Source organism: Phyllobates terribilis, unplaced genomic scaffold, assembly GCF_046119375.1.
Source record: "Phyllobates terribilis strain yellow unplaced genomic scaffold, ASM4611937v1 Scaffold_3__8_contigs__length_932513732, whole genome shotgun sequence".
In the NCBI taxonomy this organism is placed as follows: Eukaryota; Metazoa; Chordata; class Amphibia; order Anura; family Dendrobatidae; genus Phyllobates; species Phyllobates terribilis.
Genome location: NW_027362763.1, coordinates 547741969 through 547756087, shown reverse-complemented (window position 1 = coordinate 547756087; position 14119 = coordinate 547741969). Strand labels below are relative to the sequence as shown.

Here is a 14119-nt window from a genome sequence, read left to right as displayed (position 1 = left end):
ATGGTGCACCATCTCTCACTATGCAAGATCGCAAACTTGATCTTCAGTCCAGTCTGCTAGCCTGGCTTCTATTCATTCTGTCTGTTTGTCTCTGTTCTGACTGCTTAGGGTGGCGGCCCGGTTACTTCCTGTTTCTTGTAGCTGCTGTGGGCACACCCCTAATGCGTCCTCAGCCTATTGCTGTATGTCACTGGATATTTAAACCAGCTCCACCTGGAAGCTGGTGCCTGAGCAACTCTATCATTCAGTGTGCTCCATGACTCTGAATGTGCCAGGTACTGTTCTGTTCTTGCCTGTCTGTCAACCTGGGGGCTGTATTCCCAGGCCTGTCTGAACTATCTCCTAGCCTGTTGTCTGTCCGCCTTCCTGGAGGCTGTATTTCCAGGCCAGTCTGAACACGCTCCTAGACTTTTTGGCCCGCCTTCTGGGGGCCGCATACCCAGACCCGCTCCTGTATCTCGCTGCAGTGTCAGTTCCTGTCTGAACACTCAGTTCCTGTCTGAACACTCTCCTAGTCTGTTACCTGTTTTTCTCTATGTCCGTACCTTCCCTTTTTCTGCAGAGTCTGAACCTGCACCGTTGTCGCTGTACTTCCGTTTGTGAGTTTAGAGTTCACTCGCTACTTCATTGCAAGTATCTTGTGTGTATCTGGTTCTGCCTTTCCCTTCCAGTCTGTTCCGTGTGAACAGAGCCCTGTCCCCTCTGCTCTGCCTTGCTCACCACTCCAGCGGCTCCTGCCTGCTCTGCCTTGCTCACCGCTCCGGCGGATCCTGCCTGCTCTGCCTTGCCCACCGCTCTGGCGGTACCTCTCTGCTCTGCTTGTCTTCTGCATCTGTGGTTCTGTTCCTGAATCCCAGTCTGTACTGGACCCTATCCAGCCTGTGCTCCAACCTGCTAGTACCTCCCCGTCTGAATGCCAGCCGTACTTGTCAGTACCCTCCTGTCTGCACACCAGCCGTGCCTGCCTGTATCCTCCTGTCTGCACTCCAGCCGTGCCTGCCAGTGCCCACCTGTCTGCATGCCAGCCGTGCCTGCCAATACCCACCTGTCTGTGTGCCAGCCTAACCTGCCTGCTCCTGTATTCCCCGGTGTGGGTCAACAGCCGTGTCCGGGGTCTAGCCTGGAGTAGCACCTGGTTCCTCTGCTCGGTTCCTCCCTGGTGCACGGCGTCTTTAGCCGTCGTGCGACCTTGGTCGGATCGGGTAGATACTTAGTTACGCCCCTCCAGGTACTCTCCGGTTCATGGCACAGTGGAATCCCTAAATCACGCACGCGCCAGCCAGCCCGGGTGTGTGCATAACATTATGCAAGCAATTATACAGTGTAAAGGTTTGTTTGGGGTCCATGTCACTATGTGGAGGGCTGTGCGGGGGACATTACACTGTTTGGATGGCTAGTGGGGATCACTATACCGTGTGGAGAGGAGTTGGGGCCATTATACTGTATGTAGGCCAATTATACTGCATGGGGCTGTGTGGGGGTCACAGTTGGGGAGTCATATTGTGTTGGGGTCACCATACTTTGCTGGGGAAGTTGAGGGGGGTACAGTAGGGTCATCATACTGTGCATGTGGAGGGTACTGTGGAGGAATACACTGTGGCGGTTTCACACAATGTTTGTGGGGCACTTTTGTTGGCATCATACTTTATGGGTGCAATGAAAGGGGAATCTAGGGGTTTCAATAGGAGGAAAATTACTTTGTATGATCTGCAAAGTTGTGAGATATGCTTTTCTGTAACCCCACTAAATATTGATTTTTTGGGGGGATGAGGGCAGGGGTCAATTAGAACTTCTGCTATAGGGCCCTATGATTTCTATGCACGATTGTGTTCTGCAAAGAGGTAAATACTAGTGTTGAGCCACACCCGTAGTGTTCGAGTTCGGTTCGGTTCGTCGAACACCCGTGTGTTCGCCGAACTGTTCGTCGAACTGTTCGTCGAACACCTTCGAACACCGTTAAAACCAATGGCAGGCAAACAAAAACACATAGAAACACATAGAAAACACCTTCAAAGGTGTCCAAAAGCTGACAAACTGCTCAGAAGACATAACTAACACATGGAAAAGTGACAAGTACATATAGTCATGCGAAAATAAAAGAGGTGGAGGAGTAAAAGGAGGGGGAGACACAGATATAGGCATGTCATGCCCTTCTAAAATCCAAAAAGTGAGAAGCCGACACGGCCAGTCCGCTCCTGCCCGTGCCACCTCCGTGTCGCCGGGTTTGTGCCAGAGCCGCGGTGAACCCTGATGGCCAGCCCCCCTCTCCCAATACTGGTGCCTGTCCGCTGGTGGGTCGAGCGAGCCCCCCTGTGGTGGAGGCAGCTCTAAGCTTTTTAATTTAAATTGTCTCTCTAATTTGAATGAATACACTTTAAATCCATTTACAAGGATCTATTGGAGGGCAAGTCTCATGCCAGCAGCCGAGTAATTCCAGCTCCAGTAGCGTCCACTAAAGCTGCTGCAGTTAAAAAGCTTTTATAAGGATCGAGCTCGGCTGTCCACCGCAAGGCATCCTACTGCCAGTCCCAGCCCCTATGCCTTGGGGTGCCTCCTGATGCTCTTCACTGAGTATCCCATGGTCCCGAAGCATTTCCTTTGAAAAAATTAAGTGTCTAAACTACAGGTGGTGTAGCTTGCTTAACAGCCGGGATAATCCGCTGACTAGCAGACACTGCTACTAGGCACAAAGTATTTCCTGGGCTAGATGCAGTTAAAAATTTGTAATTAGATACTCTCGTTGGATGCTGAGAAAGCATTCCATAGAGTCTCCTGGCACGCCATATATGATTCTCTTAAAAAGCTTGGGGTAGGGGTCTAGGGGACCCTTTTATAGCCAAAATCACGGCCCTGTATCACAATACGTCACCTAGGCTGAAGATAAATGGAACTGTAGCACCCTGAGGACTCGGTTGCTACAGAGGTATTGCACCTCACCCAGAGGTGTGATATCTCACTCTCAGGTAAGGATGGAGTGTGGATCAGGACCCGACACCTGCATGCATTACACCACATTGCCATGGGGCAGGGCGACCAATATGCCTCTGAGATGGGCACGACAGTCCCTGTCCCTGGCTGGAGTGGGGGGAGGGAACACTGAGGAAGGGGAACCCTGTAGTGCAGGAGCAGGGAGGAAGCAGTTCCTGGGTGCATTGAGAAGGGAGTATAAAAGGTGGGCACCATCTTAGTTCAGTGCAGAGAAGTCTGAGCAGAAGTGGCAGGGAGCAGGGGCTCTGCATGAGCTCTGCTCCGGAGGCGGGCCTAGCAACAGAGGCCCTGGCCTGGAAGAGGGAGAAGGAAAAAAGAGGAGCGGAGAAGGCTCCAGGAACGAGGAATGAAGGGATCCCAGGGGTGCGGACGGGCGAGTCGCCACCGCACGCCCGAATCCACCTGCGTGGAGGGGTCAGGCCAAAGGGGGAGACCGGTCCCCGAAACTAGTGGAGGCAGGAAACGACCCTCAGCTAGAAACCGGAGGCTGTGACATTTTATGTGGCGCAGCCCCTCGCTACACCCGCTAGGAAGGCACCACATAGGGTCAGGGAAACTGGCGCCAAGTTTACCAAGAGGAGGCCCGAGGCAGCCGGACAGAAGGGTTGGTAAGAAAGGCCAGACAAACGACACACAAAGGGGGTCCTGTGAAGCGCTCCAAAGTTATCTGGGAGTTGTCTGAGCCCCTCACCTGGTGAGCACAGTACGACGTGGGCAGCCGTTACCTGCAGACGTGGTCTGGATAATAAGAACTGTGAGTAAAGGCCCTGGACTGCATCACTGACTCCGTGTCGTTACTGCTGCTGCCCTGCACCATCACCCCCATCCTCCGCATACACTGCCCTGAGGCTATACTCCTCCCGTGGGGAGTTATGCTACGCTCTGCTGCACCCACAACACCAGCCTCAGCGGTCTGCCCTGCAGTGGCGGTTCACTCTGACCGCAATCCACGGGTGGCGTAGTCGGACATTTAAACATCAAAACCACATAAATAGTTCCGCCACTGGTTTGACCACCCTGAGCCACGGAACCGTGTCGCCGCCACGAAGACTACAACCACCAGCATCCACCAAAAAGGGTCCGGCTCCGGGTGTCCCAAGGCCCAGGGGATGCATCAGAACATTTTCATCACCTTTCACAATCACCAATGGGACAAGGCAGGGATGTCCTCTGTCCCCTCTCTTATACATCCTAGTGACGGAGCACCTGCTCTCATCAATTCGCCATAACCCCAATATTAGGTGGATTGAGGTGGGAGGCACCGAGTACAAGTGCTCTCTATTTGCTGATGATGTCCTAGTATATATCACTCAATCACATATATCCATCCATGCTGTTATGGCTGAAATAGATCACTTTGTTACATGGTCAAATTTTAAAATCAATGCAGCAAAGTCTGAGGCCCTCGATGTCTCCCTCCCCAAATCCATATAGGATTCCATCCAGTCCAACTTTCCCTTTGCCTGGCCCTCACAGGGTATCAAATACTTAGGAATTCCTATTCATAGAGACCTCTCCCATCTATGTTATCTTAATTTTGGGCCCTTTATTGAACAACTCCATACAGACCACGGTTGGCAAGTTAGAACTGTAAGATTCACTACGTGAACCACTGGTGTTTTGTGGAAAAGCACATGTACACTGCGTTCCAAATTATTATGCAAAAAGTGTTTAGGAGTGATAAGGGAAGAATTTGTTTGTTTGTCAGTTAAACTCATTGATGGTGATGTGTGTCAGGGCTCTTTATATCACTGTAAGCAATTGCAGACACCTGTGCTAATTAGTTTGGCAAGTGTGTCCAATGAAAGGCAAGACTACTTAAGAAGGCTGTCTCACATTATTAAGCAGCCTACATTTTCTGCCAAAATGGGAAAGAAAAAGGATGTGTCGGCTGCTGAGAAGCAACAAATTGTGGAGTGTTTAGGTCAAGGCATGACTACAATCAACATTGTGCGATGATCAGGATGAAGTGTCTTGGCAATCAAGAAGTATGTAGCTGATTCACAGTACACACGTGTGCGTGCTGATAAGGGCAAATTGAGGACTCTTTCCTACAGGCAATTACGTCAGGTTGAAAGAGCAGCGGCAAAAAAGCCTTGTCATAGCAGCAGACAAGTTTTTGAAGCTGCTGGTGCCTCCAACGTCCCCCGAACAACAAGATGCAGGGTCCTTCAGAGGTTTGCAGCTGTGCATACGCCATCCTGTCGACCTCCTCTATCCACTTCACACAAGTAGAAACGGCTCCAGTGGGCCAAACATTACATGAAGACTGATTTCAAAACTGTTTTGTTCACGGATGAGTGCTGTGCAGTGCTCGATGGTCCAGATGGATGGAGTGGAGGATGGCTGGTTGATGGACACCCCACGCAAACACGGCTACAGCGCCAACAAGGAGGAGGTGGAGTAATGTTTTGGGCTGGAATCATGGGGAGAGAGATTGTCGGCCCCTTTAGGATCCCTGAAGGCGCTAAAGATGAACTCCATAATGTATGTGGATTTTCTCAAACAGCACTTCCTGCCATGGTTCAAGAAGAAGAACCGTGTATTTCACAGCAAGATCATTTTTCTGCATGATAATGCACCATCTCATGCTGCACATAAAACATCTGCATCTCTGGCTGATATGGGCATAAAAGGGGACAAACTTATGGTGTGACCCCCATGCTCCCCTGACCTCTACCCCATTCAGAACCTTTGGAGCATCATTAAAAGGAGTGTCTATGATGGCGGGAGGCAGTTCACATCTAAGCAACAGCTCTGGGAGGGTATTCTGTCCTCATGCAAAACAATTGAAGCAGAAACCATCCAAAACCTGACAAATTCAATGGACGAGAGAGTTCAGAAGCTCCTTTCGAACAAGGGGTCCTATGTGAAAATGTAACATCACCTAGAATAAAGTTTTGAGTTGAAAACTGTTTGATTTCAGTTTCTAACAACCTGCTAATGCTTATAATTTCAAAAATGACCATTTTTTTGGTCTTTATTAAAATGAAAAGGTTGATCGAAAAGTTTGGGGGATCTAAGAGTGTGGCAACCCAGTAGTCATGATTACTTCGAATTCTGACAATATGAGGGTCATGCTGCAGGTAGTGCAGCAAGAAGGCACTTATGTGTCTTGCGCATCTCGGAGCCCCAAAATTATTTTCCGGGCTAGATGCAGCTAAAAATTATTATTAATTTTAAATCTGGTGAAGCTTTAGTATAGATGGCCTAATAGGATCAGTGCTGCACACTGCTACAAAGCCCAAATTATTTTCCAGTCAAGATACAGATAAACATGATTAGTAATTTTAAATCTGGTGGAGCTTATTATAGATGGCCTAATAGAATCAGTGCTGCACACTGCTACAAAGCCCAAATTATTTTCCAGTCAAGATACAGATAAACATGATTAGTAATTTGAAAGCTTAAAACGGTTGGTAGGGTGATTTTAACCAATCATCAAGCTTTTACTCTCCCCAGGATGACACAGGGGTAGAAAAGTCGTTTCGGATCCATGATTTGTTCATCTTTATGAACGTGAGTCTGTCTACATTATCAGTGGAGAGCCGCGTGCGCTTATCTGTCAGCACACCACCAGCAGCGCTGAACACACGTTCAGACAGAACGCTGGCTGCGGGGCATGACAAGATCTCCAAGGCGTAAGTGGCTAGCTCCGGCCATTTATCCAGATTGGAAGCCCAAAAAGAGCAAGGGTCCAGTGACACAGTCGTGGCTTCAATGTTTACTTGGAGATACTCCTGTACCATCGTCTCTAGGCGTTGACTATGTGTCAGACTTCTTGTCTCCTGTGGCCTTGCAAAGGATGGGCTAAAAAAGTGGTGAAATGATTCCGCAAAATTGATGTTACCAGCAGATACTGTGGTTCTGTTACGGTTTGAGTGCTGAACACTTGACGGTCCCACGGTTGGCAAGTTGGAACTGTGAGATTCACTACGTGCACCACTGGTATTTTGTGGAAAAGCACATGTAAGATTCTGCAACAGTCTCTGCTGATACTCCTGCATGCGTGCATCCCTTTCTATGGCAGGAATAATTTCTGCAAATTTACTTTTGTACCGGGGATCTAACAGTGTGGCAACCCAGTAGTCAGGATTATTTCTAATTCTCACAATTCGAGGGTCATGTTGCAGGTAGTGCAGCAAGAAGGCACTCATGTGTGTTGCGCATCCAGGAGCACCAAGTCCCTGTTGTGTTGGTGGCGAGGTAACAATCATGCTTCCTTCCTCTGTCCTCTCCCCCCAACCTCGCACAACAGAAATGTGATCAAGGTCTCCCTCATCTGATGAGTCTTCCATCAGTTCGTCCTCCACTTCTTTCTGGGCTCCTGCACCTTCCTCACTAGTTTGGCTGCTACCATGCGCCCTGGTAAAACCATCTCCCCCACCCTCACATGCCTGCCGCCTTGGTGCTGCCGACCGTCTGGACCTTGCAGATGTTAGCCCTTCCGCATACAACTCCTCCTCCTCTACTTCCTCCACCTCCTCTTGTGCCACCACCTGACTCCGAATTCTGTTTAACATGTGCTCCAGCATGTAAATCACCGGAATAGTCATGCTGATAATGGCATCGTCAGCACTAAACATCTTCGTCGCCATTTCAAAACTGTGCAGAAGGGTGCATAGGTCCCTGATCTGAGACCACTCCTCCAGCGTGATTTGCCCCACCTCTGAATCTCGTTGGCCCAGGCTATACGTCAGAACGTATTGCACCAGGGCTTGTCGGTGCTGCCACAGTCGCTGCAACATGTGCAGAGTTGAATTCCACCGGGTAGGCACATCGCATTTTAGCCGGTGAAGTGGCAGGCCCAACGACTTCTGTAGAGATGTAAGTCGCTGAGCTGCGGGATGCGAACGGCGGAAGTGAGCACACAGCGACCGTGCCCTCTGCAGAAGGCCATCTAGTCTGGGATAGTGGGCTAAAAATTGCTGGACAACCAGGTTCAACACGTGAGCCATACAAGGCACGTGTGTGACATTGCCCCGGCGAAGGGCCGCACCCAGGTTTGCAGCATTGTCGCACACGGCCTTCCCTGGTTTCAGGTCCAGTGGAGACAACCATTCATGAAATTGGTTCTCCAGAGCTGACCACAACTCCTCAGCTGTGTGACTCACATTTCCCAGACATTTCAATTTAAAAACCGCCTGATGACGTTGAGCCCTACTGCCAGCATAGTAAGGAGGTGTGCAGGATCCCTTCTGCGCAGTTAGAAAGCTTGTGGCATGACCAGACAGGCTTTGGGTGCAGGTGGAAGACCGAGAGGAGGTTGAGGAGGCAGAAGCAGTGGAGGAACTTTGACATAAAGAGGATTGACGCACAACTCGTGGGGACGGCAAGACTTGGACAGCAGCCCCTTGTCCTGCTGTCACCATAGTTACCCAGTGCCCAGTCAGCGACATGTAACGCCCCTGTCCATGCCTACTCGTCCAAGTGTCTGTGGTGAAATGCACCCTGTCACACACAGAGTTTCTCAAAGAAGCGGTGATGTTGTGTGCGACATGCTGGTGGAGCGCAGGCACACCTTTCTTTGAGAAGTAGTGCCGACTGGGCATCTGGTACTGGGGCACTGCGACGGACATAAGGTCTCGAAAATCCTCTGTGTCCACCAGGCGGAAAGGCAGCATTTCTGTAGCCAAGAGCTTGCAGATGGTGAAATTCAACCTCTTAGCTTTCTCATGGCTAGGAGGAAATGGTCTTTTACTTGTCCACATCTGAGGGACCGAGGGCTGGCTATTGTGCTTAGACGGGGTTGATAAGGGTGTCCCCGGCAAACTGCCGGTCTGTGAGGAAGATGCAGGCGGACATGTTAGGTTGCCTTGATCCAAAGGTGGTGCTATCGATGTCGGACAGCGCTCAACACCAGCTGGTGTTACCACCTCCAAAGAAAATGATGACCTGCCAATCACGCTGGCTGATGCGGGTAAAGAGGTGGCAGGTCTGCGCCCCAAAACAGGTGTGACTGCTGTCCCCCCAGTCACAGAGGATGAAGAGGCCGCGGATGCACAAGATATGGTAGACGGTGGTTTGCCCGGCCGGCTAGGCCGCATTGTAGCACACTGAGCTTCCCACTGCAACTTATGCTTCATGTCCATGTGCCGGTTCATGCATGAAGTACTCAAACTATGTATTTTTTGGCCTCTACTTAGCTTTTGCTGACAAATGTTACAGATAACACGAGTTGGGTCATCTTTATCGATCTGAAAAAATGCCCAGGCTATGCAAGGCTTAGCACCCATGCGACCTGAAGAGCCACCACGACTTGTGGTGAGAGGCAGAGTTGTGTTTGAGGATGCAGTTGTTGACGTGCTTCCAGTACTACGTCTCTGTCCAGGAAGGCGCAACCTGACCTCGTCGTCACTAGCATCTTCCTCCACCTCCTCTGCTGACCTCATCTCTTGGCTGACTGTGGGTTGACAGTAAGTGGGATCTCCAACCTCATCATCATCACCCTGTGCGTTATCACACCCGTCGTCCTCAGAGCCAACCTGTTCCTGCCCTGACAAAAAACTAAAGTTGTCGCTCCAATCAGGTATTTGAGTCTTATCATCGTCTTCCTCATTGTCTCCACCAACAGGAGTTACAGTTTGGGAATGAGGGTCTACATTATGGTCAGAACCTTCTGCGTCTGGTCCTGGATCCGACTCATAAAGATTCTGGGCATCAGTGCAGATCATTTCCTCGTCTGGATTCACAGAAGCGCTGGAGTCGACCTCTGATTCCCAGGCTATAGTATGAGTAAACAGCTCTGCAGACTCAACCATCTGTTCTACCTCATACTCAGACGGGCAGCTGGAGATTTGGGAGCTGTGAGGAAGCAAGTGCGATTGGGGTGACACCTTTGAGGACTGGAGTATTTGTGATGTTGAAGTTTATGTGGAGGAGAGCCCACTTAAAGGAGCACTTGATATCCGTTGAAGCACCTGCTGTTTTTGTGCCTCATCTGGAATTTGTAGCGATTGGCGTGGCCGTAAGAAAGGGATCTTATCACATTGTCCGCTAAAAGAAGTAGACATTTTAGTTTGGCTGGAAGATGGTCTTTCTTCTGCAGATGTTACTGTTGCTTTAACACCTACCCCACGGACACAACCTTTTTTCCCCTTCCCAACACGCCTATTCCACTTTCCACCAGCAGCAGGCCTTTTTCCACTCATTTTGGTGGTTAACTAATTCACAACTCTGGAGTTGTTTGCACAAAAAAACAATGGATGGGAACCGAGCAGAGCTGAGTGGCCAAACTGTGGTATTAGGCCAAAACTATTGGCTGGGTTAGATGCAGAAAAAAATTATATTCAATTTGCAACCTGATGGAGGTCTGTATAGATGGATTAATAGAACAAGTCCCACACACAGCTAGAAGCCCAATATTTTTTCAGAGGTAGATGCAGAAAAAAATATATTCAGTTTGCAACCTGATGGAGGTCAGTATAGATGGACTAATACAACAAGTCCCACACACAGCTAGAAGCCCAATATTTTTTCAGAGGTAGATGCAGAAAAAAATATATTCAGTTTGCAACCTGATGGAGGTCAGTATAGATGGACTAATACAACAAGTCCCACACACAGCTAGAAGCCCAATATTTTTTCAGAGGTAGATGCAGAAAAAAAATATATTCAGTTTGCAACCTGATGGAGGTCTGTATAGATGGATTAATAGAACAAGTCCCACACACAGCTAGAAGCCCAATATTTTTTCAGAGCTAGATGCAGAAAAAAATATATTCAGTTTGCAACCTGATGGAGGTCTGTATAGATGGATTAATATAACAAGTCCCACACAAAGCTAGAAGCCCAATATTTTTTCAGAGGTAGATGCAGAAAAAAATATATTCAGTTTGCAACCTGATGGAGGTCTGTATAGATGGATTAATAGAACAAGTCCCACACACAGCTAGAAGCCCAATATTTTTTCAGAGCTAGATGCAGAAAAAAATATATTCAGTTTGCAACCTGATGGAGGTCTGTATAGATGGATTAATAGAACAAGTCCCACACACAGCTAGAAGCCCAATATTTTTTCAGAGGTAGATGCAGAAAAAAATATATTCAGTTTGCAACCTGATGGAGGTCAGTATAGATGGACTAATATAACAAGTCCCACACACAGCTAGAAGCCCAATATTTTTTCAGAGGTAGATGCAGAAAAAAATATATTCAGTTTGCAACCTGATGGAGGTCAGTATAGATGGACTAATACAACAAGTCCCACACACAGCTAGAAGCCCAATATTTTTTCAGAGGTAGATGCAGAAAAAAATATATTCAGTTTGCAACCTGATGGAGGTCTGTATAGATGGATTAATAGAACAAGTCCCACACACAGCTAGAAGCCCAATATTTTTTCAGAGCTAGATGCAGAAAAAAATATATTCAGTTTGCAACCTGATGGAGGTCTGTATAGATGGATTAATAGAACAAGTCCCACACACAGCTAGAAGCCCAATATTTTTTCAGAGGTAGATGCAGAAAAAAATATATTCAGTTTGCAACCTGATGGAGGTCAGTATAGATGGACTAATACAACAAGTCCCACACACAGCTAGAAGCCCAATATTTTTTCATAGGTAGATGCAGAAAAAAATATATTCAGTTTGCAACCTGATGGAGGTCTGTATAGATGGATTAATAGAACAAGTCCCACACACAGCTAGAAGCCCAATATTTTTTCAGAGGTAGATGCAGAAAAAAATATATTCAGTTTGCAACCTGATGGAGGTCAGTATAGATGGACTAATATAACAAGTCCCACACACAGCTAGAAGCCCAATATTTTTTCAGAGGTAGATGCAGAAAAAAATATATTCAGTTTGCAACCTGATGGAGGTCAGTATAGATGGACTAATACAACAAGTCCCACACACAGCTAGAAGCCCAATATTTTTTCAGAGGTAGATGCAGAAAAAAATATATTCAGTTTGCAACCTGATGGAGGTCTGTATAGATGGATTAATAGAACAAGTCCCACACACAGCTAGAAGCCCAATATTTTTTCAGAGCTAGATGCAGAAAAAAATATATTCAGTTTGCAACCTGATGGAGGTCTGTATAGATGGATTAATAGAACAAGTCCCACACACAGCTAGAAGCCCAATATTTTTTCAGAGGTAGATGCAGAAAAAAATATATTCAGTTTGCAACCTGATGGAGGTCAGTATAGATGGACTAATACAACAAGTCCCACACACAGCTAGAAGCCCAATATTTTTTCAGAGGTAGATGCAGAAAAAAATATATTCAGTTTGCAACCTGATGGAGGTCAGTATAGATGGACTAATACAACAAGTCCCACACACAGCTAGAAGCCCAATATTTTTTCATAGGTAGATGCAGAAAAAAATATATTCAGTTTGCAACCTGATGGAGGTCTGTATAGATGGAGTAATAGAACAAGTCCCACACACAGCTAGAAGCCCAATATTTTTTCAGAGGTAGATGCAGAAAAAAATATATTCAGTTTGCAACCTGATGGAGGTCTGTATAGATGGATTAATAGAACAAGTCCCACACACAGCTAGAAGCCCAATATTTTTTCAGAGCTAGATGCAGAAAAAAATTATATTCAATTTGCAACCTGATGGAGGTCAGTATAGATGGACTAATAGAATGATGCTATGCCCAAAAGATTTTACTTCACTAGGTGCAGTAAAAAAATTGGTATTCTATACACAGATGGTATATATTGCAACACAGATAGGCTACTCCACTGACTAACACACTCTGCAATAGGCCAAAAAGGATTAGCTTTGCTAGATTCAGCCAAATGCTGTGAAAAAAACTTGCACAGCACTGGCACAGACCTGCCTGGCAAAAACTGATAGGAACTGATGTAACCTAGTCCTGAAAAGGACTCCAATTACAATTAGTCTTTACTCCCACAATCTATCTATTTAAGAGCACAGACCTGTCTGATAAAAGTAGTAGGAAATGCTGTAACCTAGTCCTTAAAAGGACTGCAATCACAACTATTCCCTACTCCCAAGCTATCTGTAGATTTGTGCGAAAATTGGCTTGAAATTAACAAGGTATAGCGCACACAGCAACAGCGGTGCCGTCTAACACGCAGCTGCAGCAGTGAGAAAATGGTGGTAACGGGGAAAATGGCTTGGTCTTATAGGGCAAGGACATGTGACATACACTGCCAATCACACATGCCCTTGCTTGTGTGAAAAAAAGCACTTCGCTCCGTGTGTGCGCTGCTGATAGGCTGACAGATTGCACCTCCCCACTGTAAATGCGGGAAAGAGAAAAAAAAAATGGAGATCTTCATTATTCCTGCAGAGATCCATCCCCTGCCCCTCCCCCCACCCCGCTGTACACTCAAACTGCATATTAACATTAATTTTCATCATTACTGAGAAAAAATCCAGTTATGATTTTGGTGCACGAACAGTTATCGAACATAACCTCGAACAGCCGAATTTTTCTCAAATTGTTCGTGTTCGCCGAACGGCTCGAACACCGCCCAAAACAGCTCGAATTTGAGATTGGCGAACAGTTCGAGTAGAACAACGCTCATCTCTAGTAAATACCTGTTTGCTTGATCATCGTACCTGTTTCATCATGTGGTATATTATTATTATTTAACGGCCTTCGGCTCACTCTCTGTTTTATATATATATTGTGTTCGTCTTGGTTCCAGATTATTCTACAAGTAAGAACACTAGGAGTGTTCGAAACACGTAAGAAAGGAACCTTTTTTGTCCGTGTGTGTTTAGAACATTTTATTTAATAAATATAGTTAATCTTTTACTCATTTGATTGCCGGACACTTCATTCCAAATTAAAGAAGAATAAAGTTACAGTTTTGGAAGGGCCAAATCCTGATCTTAATCCCACAGAATTGTGATGGAAGGACCTGACGCGAGCAGTTCATGAGAGATGAGCTGTTTAGGGAGGAATAAGCTAAAATTCAAGCCGATATACAGGACAAATAAACAATTAAAGGAAACGTCTAGATGCAATTATTGCTGCAAAAGAGGTCACTCCAAATATTGAAAGCAAAGGTTCACATACTTTTACCACTCATATACAAAGTTTTGTGCACCACTGTATATTTAAGCTCTAATACAGAATAAACTGGCGCTCACTAGATTTATTTTTTCATACACTATACATAGTTACATAGGTTGAA

At 46.7% G+C, this 14119-nt stretch overlaps 1 protein-coding gene across 3 annotated transcripts in view; it reads right to left on the bottom strand.

Annotated features, from left to right (window-relative positions):
* SYTL3 (synaptotagmin like 3) overlaps positions 1-14119 on the bottom strand; it is a 250595-nt gene that overhangs the window by 198466 nt on the left and 38010 nt on the right. The gene's annotated exons all lie outside the window — the stretch shown is intronic.